At 44.3% G+C, this 14,605-nt stretch overlaps 1 protein-coding gene across 1 annotated transcript in view; it reads left to right on the forward strand.

The window, feature by feature from the left end:
* Window positions 1–14,605, forward strand: part of LOC106569160 (PH domain leucine-rich repeat-containing protein phosphatase 1) — a 79,103-nt gene that overhangs the window by 38,011 nt on the left and 26,487 nt on the right. The window lies entirely within an intron of this gene.

Genomic DNA, 14,605 nt, shown 5'->3' on the forward strand with positions numbered 1-14,605 from the left:
GTTGGAGAGGAAGCTGTCTAATGCTACCGAAACAAGAGTTGAGCTACTCAACTGCCCTATGAGACGAACAGACAGACCCTGTAGGAGTCAAAGTTGGAAGAAAATGTATGTCACTAGCTAGGTTTTCACTCAATTTGTGGCAGAATTTCATACAAATATTCTAAAACCTGCATAAAACAAAATGCACATTTTCCCACCAGAGATGTTTCCATCAAATAGACTTTCGATACAGTTACATATCACAATGTTATTTTAGATGATATTAAATCAATACTTTGACTCCAAGTATCAATTTGTAAAAAAGATATACAGTACCATTCAAAAGTTTAGACACACCTACTCATTCAAGGGTTTTTCTTTATTTTACTATTTTCTACATTGTAGAATAATAGTGAAGACAAACTATGAAATAACACATATGGAATCATGTAGTAACCAAAAAAGTGTTAGACAAATCTAAATATATTTTAGATTCTTCAAAGTACCCACCCTTTGCCTTGACAGCTTTGCACACTCTTGGCATCCTCTCAACCAGCTTCACCTGGAATGCTTTTCCAACAGTCTTGAAGGAGTTCCCACATATGCTGAGCACTTGTTGACTGCTTTTCCTTCACTCTGAGATCCAACTCATCCCAAACCATCGCAATTGGGTTGAGGTCGGGTGATTGTGGAGGCCAGGTCATCTGATGCAGCACTCCCTTACTCTCCTTGGTCAAATAGCCCTTACACATACACAAACGGCCACACACAGATTACACGCGCACACACACACATAAACACAGGCCTCTGTCACTGAAGACAATGCTGAGAGCTCTCTGTGTGTGTTGGCTGTTCAAAGGGCTTGTGTTTCAAAGGTTTCATAACATGCTCGTTGCATAACAGTGGGAGTCAGGAGAGGGGAGCACACACATGCATCACACGCACATCACATCAACCTCCCACCCTTTCATTGGAGGGAATCACTGAGGAAAATCCTCTTTTTCATTGGAGGGAATCACTGAGGAAAGTCCTCTCTCCTTCATTGGAGGGAATCACTGAGGAAAATCCTCTCTCTCCTTCATTGGAGGGAATCACTGAGGAAAGTCCTCTCTCTCCTTCATTGGAGGGAATCACTGAGGAAAGTCCTCTCTCTCCTTCATTGGAGGGAATCACTGAGGAAAATCCTCTCTCTCCTTCATTGGAGGGAATCACTGAGGAAAATCCTCTTTTACAACCACATTTCAACCAGTTGTAATGATGTCACAGTAAACAGCTGTAATGATGTCATAGCAACCAGATTATCTCTCGTGTTCGCTTGCTCAAATTGGGATTCAGAACACTGTTCAGGGAATGCATGACTGTCAGTTTCTCAGAAAATCTTGACCAGTACACACCTAATACACTGTCAGTTCAGGCACTCCTAATCGGCCTACTTTACTTGATCTAGATTGATGGTCACTGAAAAGGTTCCCTTCACCTTCAGGAATATTCTTAAGAATAGACATTAGGTATATAAAAGAGCTGGTTGATCTGATGTTTTTGTACAGTATTTGAATTATAAATAGTGCTGTAGGAAGGTAGGGACTGAAAGGTGCCTCCCTGCCAAATCAAATCAAACTTTATTTGTCACATGCGCCAAATACAACAAGTGTTCACCTTACTGTGAAATGCTTACTTACAAGCCCTTAACCGACAGTGCAGTTCAAGAGGAGTTAAGAAAATATTCACCAAATAAACTAAAGTAAAAAATAATAAAAAGTAACACAAAATAGCAAGGATACATGGGGTACCGGTGCCGAGTCAATGTGTGGGGGTACAGGTTAGTTGAGGTCATTTGTATATGTAGGTAGGGGCGAAAAAACTGTGCACTATAGACGGACTACTACTATATTTGATTCTGATGGTATTTAATGTTTCCCCTCTTTCTCTGGATGGAATAGAACTAGAATAGAATCATATGTGTGTATTCTCCAGTCCCACTAGTCAGCCATAATTCAAGTGGAAGTCTGTAGCATGACATCCCTTTTCTCTGCCTACTTCTTCTAAATGGACATAGATAGCAGGTTAGGGAGGCCAAGTGTGTGTGTGGTAGATATCCACGTTGTGCCCACTGCTGTGCATAAGTCATTGCTGTTAAATAAACCCACAAAATAATCAGTGAACGGGAAAGTGGGCCAACCGCTGGAGTCGAACAAAGATTATTCAGCGCTACACAACACTCTTCCTGCCATGTGGTCCCCCGAGCAGGAACTCAACCCCATTCTGCCCCTAGTGGCAGTGCACTGACCTGCTGGGAAAACACCACTGGAATAACAGGAGTCTGTTCTCTACTCTGTAAGGGTAATGTTTTGATTGTGAATGTTCTGTTGATCTAGATGTTATTTGAACAGTTTCAAAGTTAACTTTCTGTATATTGCTTATCTATTGTTTCTTTGTACTCAATTCTAGTAAATGTATTTGTTTCGTGTGTGTGTGCGCATATGTGTGTCTCTTCCTCATCAAACGCTGGACCTGAGTTGAGTCACCAGGATTCCTCCATGACATCCATCAAATCATTAATCATCCTCCTCTGTCCTTGAGTCCTCTTGATTAGACAGGGAGGTTTCATGGTCACCTGTGCCATGGCAGATTGTCCCCTACTCCTGTGGTAAGAGAGAGGGGAGGAGAGAGCAAGGGGAGGGGAGGAGAGAGCAAGGGGAGGGGAGGAGAGAGCAGAGGGAGAGGGGAGCAGGGGGAGGGGAGCAGGGGGAGGGGAGGAGAGGAGAGGAAGAGCGGAGAGGGAAAAGGGGAGCGGAAGAGCGGAGAGGGAAAAGGGGAGCGGAAGAGCGGAGAGGGAAAAGGGGAGCGAAGAGGGGAAAGGGGAGCGGAGAGGAGCGGAAAGAGGAGAGTAGAGGAGAGCGGCGAGGAGGAGAGCAGAGGAAGAGGAGAGCGGCGAAGAGGGGAGGAGAGCGGAGGAAAAGGAGAAGGAAGCGGGGGAGGAGAGCGGAGGCGGGGGAGGAGAGCGGAGGAAGAGGAGAGGGAGGCGGGCGGAGGAGGAGGAGTAGGGGGGGAAGGAGGGGGAGGAAGAGGAGAGGGAAGCGGGGGAGGAAGAGGGGAGGAGAGGGAAGCGGGGGCAGGAGAGGAGGAAGAGGGGAGGGGAGCAGAAGAGCGGAGAGGGAAAAGGGGAGGGGAGCGGCGAGGGAAAAGGGGAGCGGCGAGGGAAAAGGGGAGCGGCGAGGAGCGGGGGAGGGAAAAGAGGAGAGGAGAGCGGAGGAGAGGAGAGCGGAGGGAGCAGGGGAGAGCGGAGGGGAGAGCGGAGGGAGGGAGGGAGGGGGAGACTGGGGTTGAAGGGGACTGGGGAGGAGCAGGGGAGAGGAGAGGAAATGAAGGGGAAAACAGGAAGGCCTTTTGGATGGCATCCTAGAACATGTCTAGAGACGCTCTGAGCTGACAGTGATGCTCCCTGGCTGTAGTGCTGTTCTGTCTGTGTGACAGGAGACTGGAGCTGTCAGAGCACTAAACCAAATGTCACTCAACCTAGCCTAGAGGGACTGGGGCAGTTGTCAATGCTCTCCCAAAGAAAATAAATACACGCGTACACACACACACACTAGCATTATAGGCAACCCCCTGTAAATCCTCTGTACAGACTCTTTTTGTGCGAGAACATCTGGGAACTTTTAAAGAGGATGTCTAGGGGATTAAGAAGCTACTAATGAAGGATTAGGGCTTTTAGAAGCTATGAAAGTGTGGAGTCACAGGCCTCTGTTGAAAATCACTCCCTAAAAGCAATAGTGTCTCCCTAACTTCCTTAGCTATGTACTTAGACACAGACAAACACACACACAGTATGATAGATAGTCCTGAAGGCGCACACACACACACACACACACACACACACACACACACACAGTGCAGTATGGTGGATAGTCCTGAAGGTTGTCCCACAGTTGTTGGAAGGTTGTAATATGTTGTACCAGGCTGGCAGATGGGAGGAGGCCAGGATAATAGCACTACCTTGGCCCATACGCTAATTGTCCTATTATCCTGTCACCTTGTATGGTCTTCACCACCGCCACAGCTACGTGTGTGTGTGTGTGTGTGTGTGTGTTTCCTACCTGAGCGCACACCCAGCACTGATAACGGTTCTTCACAGAGAGGGAGGCCCCTCTGTCTGTCTCTGCCCTGCTCCCTCTGTCCATCTCTCTCTCAATTCAAAGGGCTTTATTGGCATAGGAAACATATGTTTACATTGATAAAGCAAGTGAAATAGTGAAATAAACAATAAAACAAATGAACAGGTAACATTACACTCCCAAAAGTTCCAAAGGAATAGAGACATTTCACATGTCATTTTATGTCTATATACAGTGTTGTAATGATGTGCAAATAGTTAAAGTACAAAAGGGAAAATAAATCAACATAAATATGGGTTGTATTTACAATGGTGTTTGTTCTTCACTGGTTGTCCTTTTCTTGTGGCAACAGGTGCTGTGATGGCACACTGTGGTATTTTACCCAATAGATATAGGAGTTTATCAAAATTTGATTTGTTTTTGAATTCTTTGTGGGTCTGTGTAATCCGAGGGAAATATGTGTCTCTAATATGGTCATACATTTGGCAGGTTAGGATGTGTAGATGAGTATCCACCTCATTTTGTGGGCAGGCAGTGTGCACATAGCCTGCCACCTCTTGAGAGCCAGGTCTGCCTATGGCGGCCTCTCTCAATAGCAAGGCTATGCTCACTGAGTCTGTACATAGGCAAGGATTTTCTTGATTTAGGCTCTGTACACTCCGTTTAGGGCCAGATAGCATTCCAATTTGCAATGTTTTTTTGCTTGATTATTTTCAGTGTGTCAAATAGTTAACTTTTTGCTTTCTCATAATTTGGTTGGGTGGAAATGTGTTTCTGTCCTGGGGCTCTGTGGGGTCTGTTTGGGTTTGTGAACAGATCCCCAGAACCAGCTGGCTGAGGGGACTCTTCTCTACATGAATCTCTCTGTAGGTGAGGGCTTTGTGGTGGAATGTGTGAGCATTGCTTCCTTTTAGGTGGTTGTAGAATTGAACAGTTCTTTTCTGGATGTTGATAACTAGTGGGTATAGTCCTCCTTCTGCTCTGCATGCGTTATTTGGGGTTTTGCGTTGTACATTAAGTATATTTTGGCAGAATTCTGCATGCAGAGTCTCAATTGGGTTTTTGTCCCATTTTCTGAATCCTTGGTTGGTGAGTGGGCCCCAGACCTCACAACCATAGAGGGCGATGTGTTCGATAACTGATTGAAGTATTTCTAGACAGATCCTAATTGGTATGTCGAATTTAATGTTCTTTTTGATAGCATAGAAGGCCTTTCTTGCCTTGTCTGCACTGTTCTAGTGCCCTCACCAATTTGTTGATATATATGTCTACCACATGGCCTGTGGAAATAAATGTTCTTTTTGTTGCTAATTTTAACCACACACTTGTTGTTTCTGTACATGGATTTTATAATGTGGCATGTTTTTCCCCCAACAACACTTAACATCAATTTGTATAGCAGACCCTCATGCGAAATTGAGTCAAAAGCTTTTTTGAAATCAACAAAGCATGAGAAGATTTTGCCTTTGCTTTGGTTTGTTTGTCAATTAGGGTGGGCAGAGTAAATACGTGGTCTGTCATACGGTAATTTGGTAAAAAGCCAATTTGACATTGCTCAGTTCATTGTTTTCACTGAGGAAATGTACGAGTCGGCTGTTAATGATAATGCAGAGGATTTTCCCAAGGTTGCTGTTGATGCATATCCCACGGTAGTTATTGGTGTCAGATTTGTCTCCACTTTTGTGGATTGGGGTGATCAGTCCTTGGTTCCAAATATTGGGGAAGATGCCAGAGCTAAGGATGATGTTAAAGAGTTTAAGTGTAGCCAATTGGAATTTGTGGTCTGTATAGTTGATCATTTCATTGAGCATACCATCAACACCTCAGGCTTTGTTGGGTTGGAGGAGTTGTATTTTGTCCTGTAGTTTTTTCAATGTAATTGCAGAATCCAGTGGGTTCTGGTTGTCTTTAATAGTTGATTCTAAGATTTGTATTGGATCATGTATATGTTTTTGCTGTTTGTCCTTTGTTATAGGGCCAAAAAGATTGGAGAAGTGGTTTACCCATACATCTCCATTTTGAATAGATAACTTTTTGTGATCAAATCAAATTTTATTAGTCACATGTGCCGAATACAACAGGTGTATACCTTACAGTGAAATGCTTACTTACGAGCCCCTAAACAATGCAGTTAAGAAAACAGATAATAATAAGAAATAAAAGTAATTAAAGAGCAGCAGTAAAATATCAATAGCAAGACTATATACGGGGGTGGGGGGGGGGTACTGGTTAGTTGAGGTAATATGTACATGAAGGTAGAGTTATTAAAGTGACTATGCACAGGTGATTACAACAGAGAGAAGCAGTGGTCTAAAAGAAGGGGGGCAATGCAAATAGTCTGGGTAGCCTTTTGGTTAGGTGTTCAGGGAGTGGTTGTTGTCCTGGCACCACACAGCCAGGTCTCTGACCTCCTCCCTATAGGCTGTCTCGTTGTTGTCGGTGATCAGGCGTACCACTGTTGTCATCAGCAAACTTAATGATGGTGTTGGAGTCGTGCCTGGCCATGCAGTCATGAGTGAACAGAGAGTACAGGAAGGGACTGAGCACGCACTCCTGAGGGGCCCCTGTGTTGAGGATCAGCGTGGCGGATGTGTTGTTACCTACCCGTACCACCTGAGGGCGGCCCATCAGGAAGTCCAGGATCCAGTTGCAGAGGGAGATGTTTAGTCCCAGGGTCCTTAGCTCATTGATGAGCTTTGAGGGCACAATGGTGTTGAACGCTGAGCTGTAGTCAATGAATAGCATTCTCACATAGGCGTTTCTTTTGTCCAGGTGGGAAAGGGCAGTGTGGAGTGCAATAGAGATTGCATCATCTGTGGATCTGTTGGGGCGGTATGCAAATTGGAGTGGGTCTCGGGTTTCTGGGATGATGATGATGATGTTGATGTGAGCCATGACCAGCCTTTCAAAGCACTTTATTGCTACAGACGTGAGTGCTATGGTTCAGTAGTCATTTAGGCAGGTTACCTTAGTGTTCTTGGGCACAGGGACTATGGTGGTCTGCTTAAAACATGTTGGTATTACAAACTCGGACAGAGAGAGGTTGAAAATGTCAGTGAAGACACTTGCCAGTTGGTCACCGCATGCTTGCAGTACACGTCCTGGTAATCTGTCTGGCCCTGCGGCCTTGTGAATGTTGACTTGTTTTAAGGTCTTACATCGGCTGCGGAGAGCGTGATCACAGTCTTCCAGAACAGCTGGTGCTCTCATGCATGTTTCAGTGTTATTTGCCTCGAAGCGACCGTAGAAGTAGTTTAGCTCGTCTAGTAAGCTCGTGTCACTGGGCAGCTCTCGGCTGTGCTTCCCTTTGTAGTCTATAATGGTTTGCAAGCGCTGCCACATCTGACAAGTAGTACGATTCGATCTTAGTCCTGTATTGAAGCTTTGCCTGTTTGATGGTTCGTCAGAGGGCATAGCGGGATATCTTATTAGCTTCCGGGTTAGAGTCCCGCTCCTTGAAAGCGGTAGATCTAGCCTTTAGCTCAGTGTGGATGTTGCCTGTAATCCATGGCTTCTAGTTGGGGTATGTTCGTACGGTCACTGTGGGGACGACTTCATCGATGCACTTATTGATGAAGCCAATAACTCATGTGGTGTACTCCTCAATGCCATCAGAGGAATCCCAGAACATATTCCAGTCTGTGCTAGCTGAACAGTCCTGTAGCTTAGCATCTGCTTCATCTGACCACTTTTTTATTGATCTGGTGCTTCCTGCTTTAATTTTTGCTTGTAAGCAGGAATCAGGCGGATAGAATTATGGTCAAATTTGCCAAATGGAGGGCGAGGGAGAGCTTTGTATATACAGTTGAAGTCGGAAGTTTACATACACTTAGGTTGGAGTCATTAAACTAGTTTTTCAACCATTCCACAAATTTCTTGAAAACAAAGTTATAGTTTTGGCAAGTAGGTTAGGACATCTACTTTGTGCATGACACAAGTCATTTTTCCAACAATTGTTTACAGACAGATTATTTCACTTATAATTCCCTGTATCACAATTCCAGTATGTCAGAAGTTTACATACACTAAGTTGACTGTGCCTTGAAACAGCTTGGAAAATAATTGACATCATTTGAGTCAATTGGAGGTGTATCAGTGGATGTATTTCAAGGCCTACCTTCAAACTCAGTGCCTCTTTACTTGACATCATTGGAAAATCAAAAGAAATCAGCCAAGACCACAGAAAAAAGATTGTAGACCTCCACAAGACTGTTTCATCCGTGGGAGCAGTTTCCAAATGCCTGAAGGTACCACATTCAACTGTAAAAACAATAGTACGCAAGTAAAAACACCATGGGACCATGCAGCCGTCATACCGCTCAGGAAGGAGACTCATTCGGTCTCCTAGAGATGAACGTACTTTGGTGTGAAAGGTGCAAATCAATCCCAGAACAACAGCAAAGGACCTTGTGAAGATGCTAGAGGAAACCGGTACAAAAGTATCTATAGCCACAGTAAAACGAGTCCTATGTCGACATAACCTGAAAGGCCGCTCAGCAAGGAAGAAGCCACAGCTCCAAAACCGCCATAAAAAAAGCTAGGCTACGTTTTGCAACTGCACATGGGGACAAAGATTGTACTTTTTGGGGAAATGTCCTCTGGTCTGATGAAACAAAAATAGAACTGTTTGGCCATAATGACCATCGTTATGTTTGGAGGAAAAAGGGGGGAGGCTTGCAAGCCGAAGAACACCATCCCAACCGTGAAGCACGGGGGTGGCAGCATCATGTTGTGGGGGTGCTTTGCTGCAGGAGGGACTGGTGCACTTCACAAAATAGATGGCATCATGAGGGAGGAAAATGATGTGAAGAACAATTATGTGGATATATTGAAGCAACATCTCAAGACATCAGTCATGAAGTTAAAGCTTGGTCGCAAATGTGTCTTCCAAATGGACAATGGCCCCAAGCATACCTCCAAAGTTGTGGCAAAATGGTTTAAGGACAACAAAGTCAAGGTATTGGAGTGGCATCACAAAGCCCTGACCTCAATCCCATAGAAAATGTGTGGGCAGAACTGAAAAAGCGTGTGCAAGTGTAACAGTGTAGGTTCTGTCCCTCTCTTCGCCCCAACCGGGCTCGAACCAGGGACCCTTGCACACATCAACAACAGTCACCCACGAAGCATCGTTACCCATCGCGCCACAAAAGCCACGGCCCTTGCAACACAAGGGGAACAACCACTTCAGGTCTCAGAGCGAGTGACGTCACTGATTGAAACGCTATTAGTGCGCACCACCGCTAACTAACTAGCCATTTCAGATCGGTTACACTCACCCCCCTTTTGACCTCCTCCTTTTCCGCAGCAACCAATGATCCGGGTCAACAGCATCAATGTAACAGTGTAGGTTCCGTCCCTCTCTTCGCCCCAACCCGGGCTCGAACCAGGGACCCTTGCACACATCAACAACAGTCACCCACGAAGCATCGTTACCCATCGCGCCACAAAAGCCGCGGCCCTTGCAACGCAAGGGGAACAACCACTTCAGGTCTCAGAGCGAGTGACGTCACTGATTGAAACGCTATTAGCGCGCACCACCGCTAACTAACTAGCCATTTCACATCGGTTACACAAGCAAGGAGACCTACACACCTGACTCAGTTACATCAGCTCTGTCAGGAGGAATGGGCCAAAATTCACCCAACTTATTGTGGTAAGCTTTGTTTAAGGTTACCCGAAACGTTTGACCCAAGTTAAACAATTTAAAGGCAATGCTACCAAATACTAATTGAGTGTATGTAAACCTCTGACCCACTGGGAATGTGATGAAAGAAATAAAAGCTGAAATAAATCACTCTACTATTATTCTGACATTTCACATTCTTAAAATTAAGTGGTGATCCTAACTGACCTAAAACAGGGAATTTTTACTAGGATTAAATGTCAGGAATTGTGGAAAACTGAGTTTAAATGAATTTGGCTAAGGTGTATGTAAACTTCTGTTGCACATTTAATATGCTGATAGAATTTTGGTAAATCGGATATAAGTGTCCCTGCATTAAAGTCCCCGGCTACTAGGAGCACCGCCTCTGGGTGAGCATTTTCTTGTTTGCTTATGGTGGAATACAGCTCATTCAATGCTGTCTTAGTGCCAGCCTCAGTCTGTGGTGGTACGAAAAATACAGATGAAAACTCTCTAGGTAGATAGTGTGGTCTACAGCTTATCGTGAGATACTCTACCTCAGGCGAGCAATAGCTCGAGACTTCCTTAGATATTGTGCACCAGCTGTTATTTACCAAAATACATAGTCCACCGCCCCTTGTCTTACCAGACACCGCTGTTCTATCCTGCCGGTGCAGCGTATAACTAGGCAGCTGTATGTTGATAGTGTCGGGAGAGAGGGATGTTGTTTGTTTAGTGTTTTCCAGAAGTGCTTAGTCTATGGATTCTTCAATTACATTGAGCTGATTTCTGATGTGCTGTTCCTTCATTTTCCGTAGTGTATTTCTGTATTGTTTGTGATTCACCAGAGTGAAGGCGTATTCTCAGGTTCTGGGTCTTTATGTTTTTGGTTGGATAGGTTTGTTAATTTCTTTAGGTTTTTGCAATCTTCATCAAACCATTTGTCATTGTTGTTCATTTTCATCGGTGTTCTGTTTGAAATTCTTAGATTTGATAGGGAAGCTGAGAGGTCAAATATACTGTTTATGTTTTCTACTGCCAAGTCTACACCTTCACTATTACAGTGAAATGTTTTGTCCAGGAAGTTGTCTAAAAGGGATTGAATTTGTGGTTGCCCAATTGTTTTTTGGTAGGTTGCCATACTTCTTTCCTTCCATCTATAGCATTTCTTATTGTTATTCAGTTCCTTTGGCTTTGATGCCTGATGATCTCTTTTTCTCTCTCCCTCATATGTTGGCTGTTACTCACTTCCTCTCTTTCTTAAAAATCTCATTACTCCTTTTCACTGTCAGTGGTGGAAAACAACAGTCAAACGTAATTTGATGATAATAAAAAGCCTCTGAATGAAGCACTACAGTAGCTGTATTATTCTGAACACTCTTCGACAGTGATGCGTCTCTCCAGCTCCTCAGCAGTGAGAAAGGCCTCGATACAACCCCTCAGATCATATCAATCTCATATAGGAGGACAGAGGATGTCCCTCTCCAGCTCCTCAGCAGTGAGAAAGGCCTCGATACAACCCCTCAGATCATATCAATCTCATATAGGAGGACAGAGGATGTCCCTCTCCAGCTCCTCAGCAGTGAGAAAGGCCTCGATACAACCCCTCAGATCATATCAATCTCATATAGGAGGACAGAGGATGTCCCTCTCCAGCTCCTCAGCAGTGAGAAAGGCCTTGATACAACACCTCAGATCATATCAATCTCATACAGGAGGACGCATCACAAATGGCACCCTATTCCCACAATAGTGCACTACTTTTGACCAGGGCACTATATAGGGAATAGGGTGCCATTTGGGATGCAACCAGCTGTAAGAGGCAGCCAAGATCTGGCAGCAGGAGACAGTTATAGCCTGAACACAAACCCTCCTCTACACTACTTTACCAATACATTTCTCATCTGTCCCAGTCCACAGCACCATAGCATTCATTGTAAGTAAGTGGGGCTTGTTGTCATTCCCACCCACCGAGCCAGGTGTGTGTGTAATGTGGGCCTGTGGTGGTGGTGTCTGTGCTGCAGTGTCTTGTTTCATTAGCAGGTCAGCCTGATTATAGTCTGTAGTGAGGAGGAGCGGTGGTAAGGGAAGTGGCCTGGTTATCACACAGGGGAGGGGCTTACACACTTAAATATGAGAAGTTGTTACCGGGTAAGATCTAGGATTAGCTAAAACCTCGCTGCATTACCATGCTTTCTGCCATACAAGGCATGAATATGTGTCTGGATTTGCCGTATTGTGAGTCGAGGTAGGGTTTGGCCAAGGGTCTTGAAGTTAGTGTGTGTTGGGCTGGAAAGAGGAAACGAAGGCCTTTCCTGAGCTTGGGGAAGGAAGCCATCAACAAACACCCCAAACACACACCACTCCCTACTCACACACACACACACACACACACACACACGTGTCCCAAAGCACTTCAACAGACTCCTAGAAACATCCACACAAAACCAAGGCCTTAGTGTCCTTTTGACCTGAACCCTACACATCCTCTGCATTGCTTCCATCACCAAGGTCTACCTTTCAGTTGAATAGACTCCTGGCCCTGGACAAGAAACACACAGTCCGGGTGAAGCGGTTGTCCTTGCTCCGATGGCTCAGTTGGTTGGAGCATGGTTCTTGCACCACCAGGGTTGTAGGTTTAATTCCAGCATGAGACTAAATGCGACCACTGAATTAGCATATTGTCCTCCACCAACGGTGATGTCAAGAAGATGTTTCCACTCCTGGACCCCATGTAAACACTATGCTCACATGGGAGCCCCACACAGCCAGAGTAGTGGTCTGGTCTACACACAGACAGACCCACAATACACCTCTGATGCACATGGAGACGGTTTACCACCGTCACTGAATCAGAGTGAGTGAGTACTTGCGTCGGGTGGGGACTGTGTTTTTGTGTGTTGAGCATGAGTGTATAGGGTGTGTGTGAGGTTTGGGTTGTTTGTGTGTGTTTTCACATATGCGTATGTGCAAGAGAAAGTGTTCCAGTAAAGCCCTAAGTACAGTGAGATTGACCGTGTGACATTGAGTCTAAAGCTGATAAATCATTTGTTTATTCCAGCAATGTCTCATCCCGCTCGAAAGCTCAATAATGAAAATGAACTGGGTTGTACTGTATCACAGCATCTCACTTCTGACCTGTAAACCCCAGCTAGTGAGTTATTTATTTTACCTTTATTTAACTAGGCAAGTCAGTTAAGAACAAATTCTTATTTTCAATGACGGCCTAGGAACAGTGGGTTAACTGCCTTGTTCAGGGGCAGAACGACAGATTTGTACCTTGTCAGCTCGGGGATTCGAATTTGCAACCTTTCGGTTACTAGTCCAATGCTCTAAACACTAGGCTACCTGCCACCCCAGTTACTGGAACACTACCTCTGTATTGTACTTTACCACATGCTCAGTATTTTACCAGGCAGATGTCCATTTGCAAAGTAGGTTATTGATTTGATTTGAGCCTGAAAACGAGAACTCAATTCTTTGATAAGGTCACTGAATAGTAATGATGCCGAGGGGAAACATGCTCATCATAGTAGCTCATTATTCAAACTATTTTGCCCTTTTCTCATAGTTTGTTTTTCAGAACATGAGCTCTTCCTCAGTGAATGCATTTTTCAACCTTAGTTTGAATATTCTAATACCTTTAATGTTCCCTTTGATCTCTGACAATATCAAGGCTACTTCAGTATTTATATATGTTTTTTATTCTGAATCCTGGGGTCCAATCACAATAACATCCAATAAAACAATACATAACACATTATTACACACTACTCTACCACTACATATCTACAATACATAACACATTATTACACACTACTCTACCACTACATATCTACAATACATAACACATTATTACACACTAATCTACCACTACATATGTACAATACATAACACATTATTACACACTACTCTACCACTACATATGTACAATACATAACACATTATGAGTCTGTACTGCAGCCTCCTGTGTTAGCCAGCATGTAAGAGACCTGAGTTGAATTATTCAAAGCTGTAAGAGCTTGTCCTGGTACTTAGTTAGTACTTACCTTGTAGTATGACACTACCATCTCTCTCTAGCCTTTCCCCTCTTAGAACCCTTTATACAGAACCCTTTTTCTATGAGAGCAAGAGAGTCACGGGGGGAAATGAACAGATGAATGGATTTATGAAGGGAATAAAGACTGATAGAACAAATTAGTGTTGAAGTAGAGGAGAGCACCTGTCATCATCCGATCTATAATCTGACTATCACTGTTGGGGGGGAAAAGCTATTCAGCGCCAAATGCTAACAGAGGGTGGCCTCAGACAGTCTTTATGCTGCTGACTGTGTTTAGTGCTTATGCTAACCCAGCGTTGTGTTGACTGTGTGCTGAGCTCTAGGCTGCTACACTATTAAACTATTCATATCTCAGTGTTGACTGTGTGCTTAGAGAGTACAGAGTAAATACAGAGTAAAAACACTGAGAATATATACTGAGTGTACAAAACATTAAGGACACCTTCCTAATATTGAGTGGCATACCTTTTTTACAGCCTCAATTAGTCGGGCCATGGACTCTACAAGGTGTCGAAAGCGTTCCACAGGGATGCTGGCCCACGTTGACTCCAATGCTTCCCACAGTTGTGACAAGTTGGCTGGATGTCCTTAAGGTGGTGGACCATTCTTGATACACATGGGAACTGTTGAGTGTGAAAAACCCAGCAGCGTTGATGTTCTTGAGACAAAACAGTGGCACCTACTACCATACTCCGTTCAAAGGCACTTAAATATTTTGTCTTGCCCATTCAACCTCTGAATGGCACGCATACACAATCCATGTCTCAAGGCTTAAACATCCTTCTTTAACCTGTCTCCTCCCCTTTATCTATACTGATTGAAGTGGAT

The sequence above is a fragment of the Salmo salar genome, chromosome ssa14, assembly GCF_905237065.1.
Source record: "Salmo salar chromosome ssa14, Ssal_v3.1, whole genome shotgun sequence".
Classification (NCBI taxonomy): Eukaryota; Metazoa; Chordata; class Actinopteri; order Salmoniformes; family Salmonidae; genus Salmo; species Salmo salar.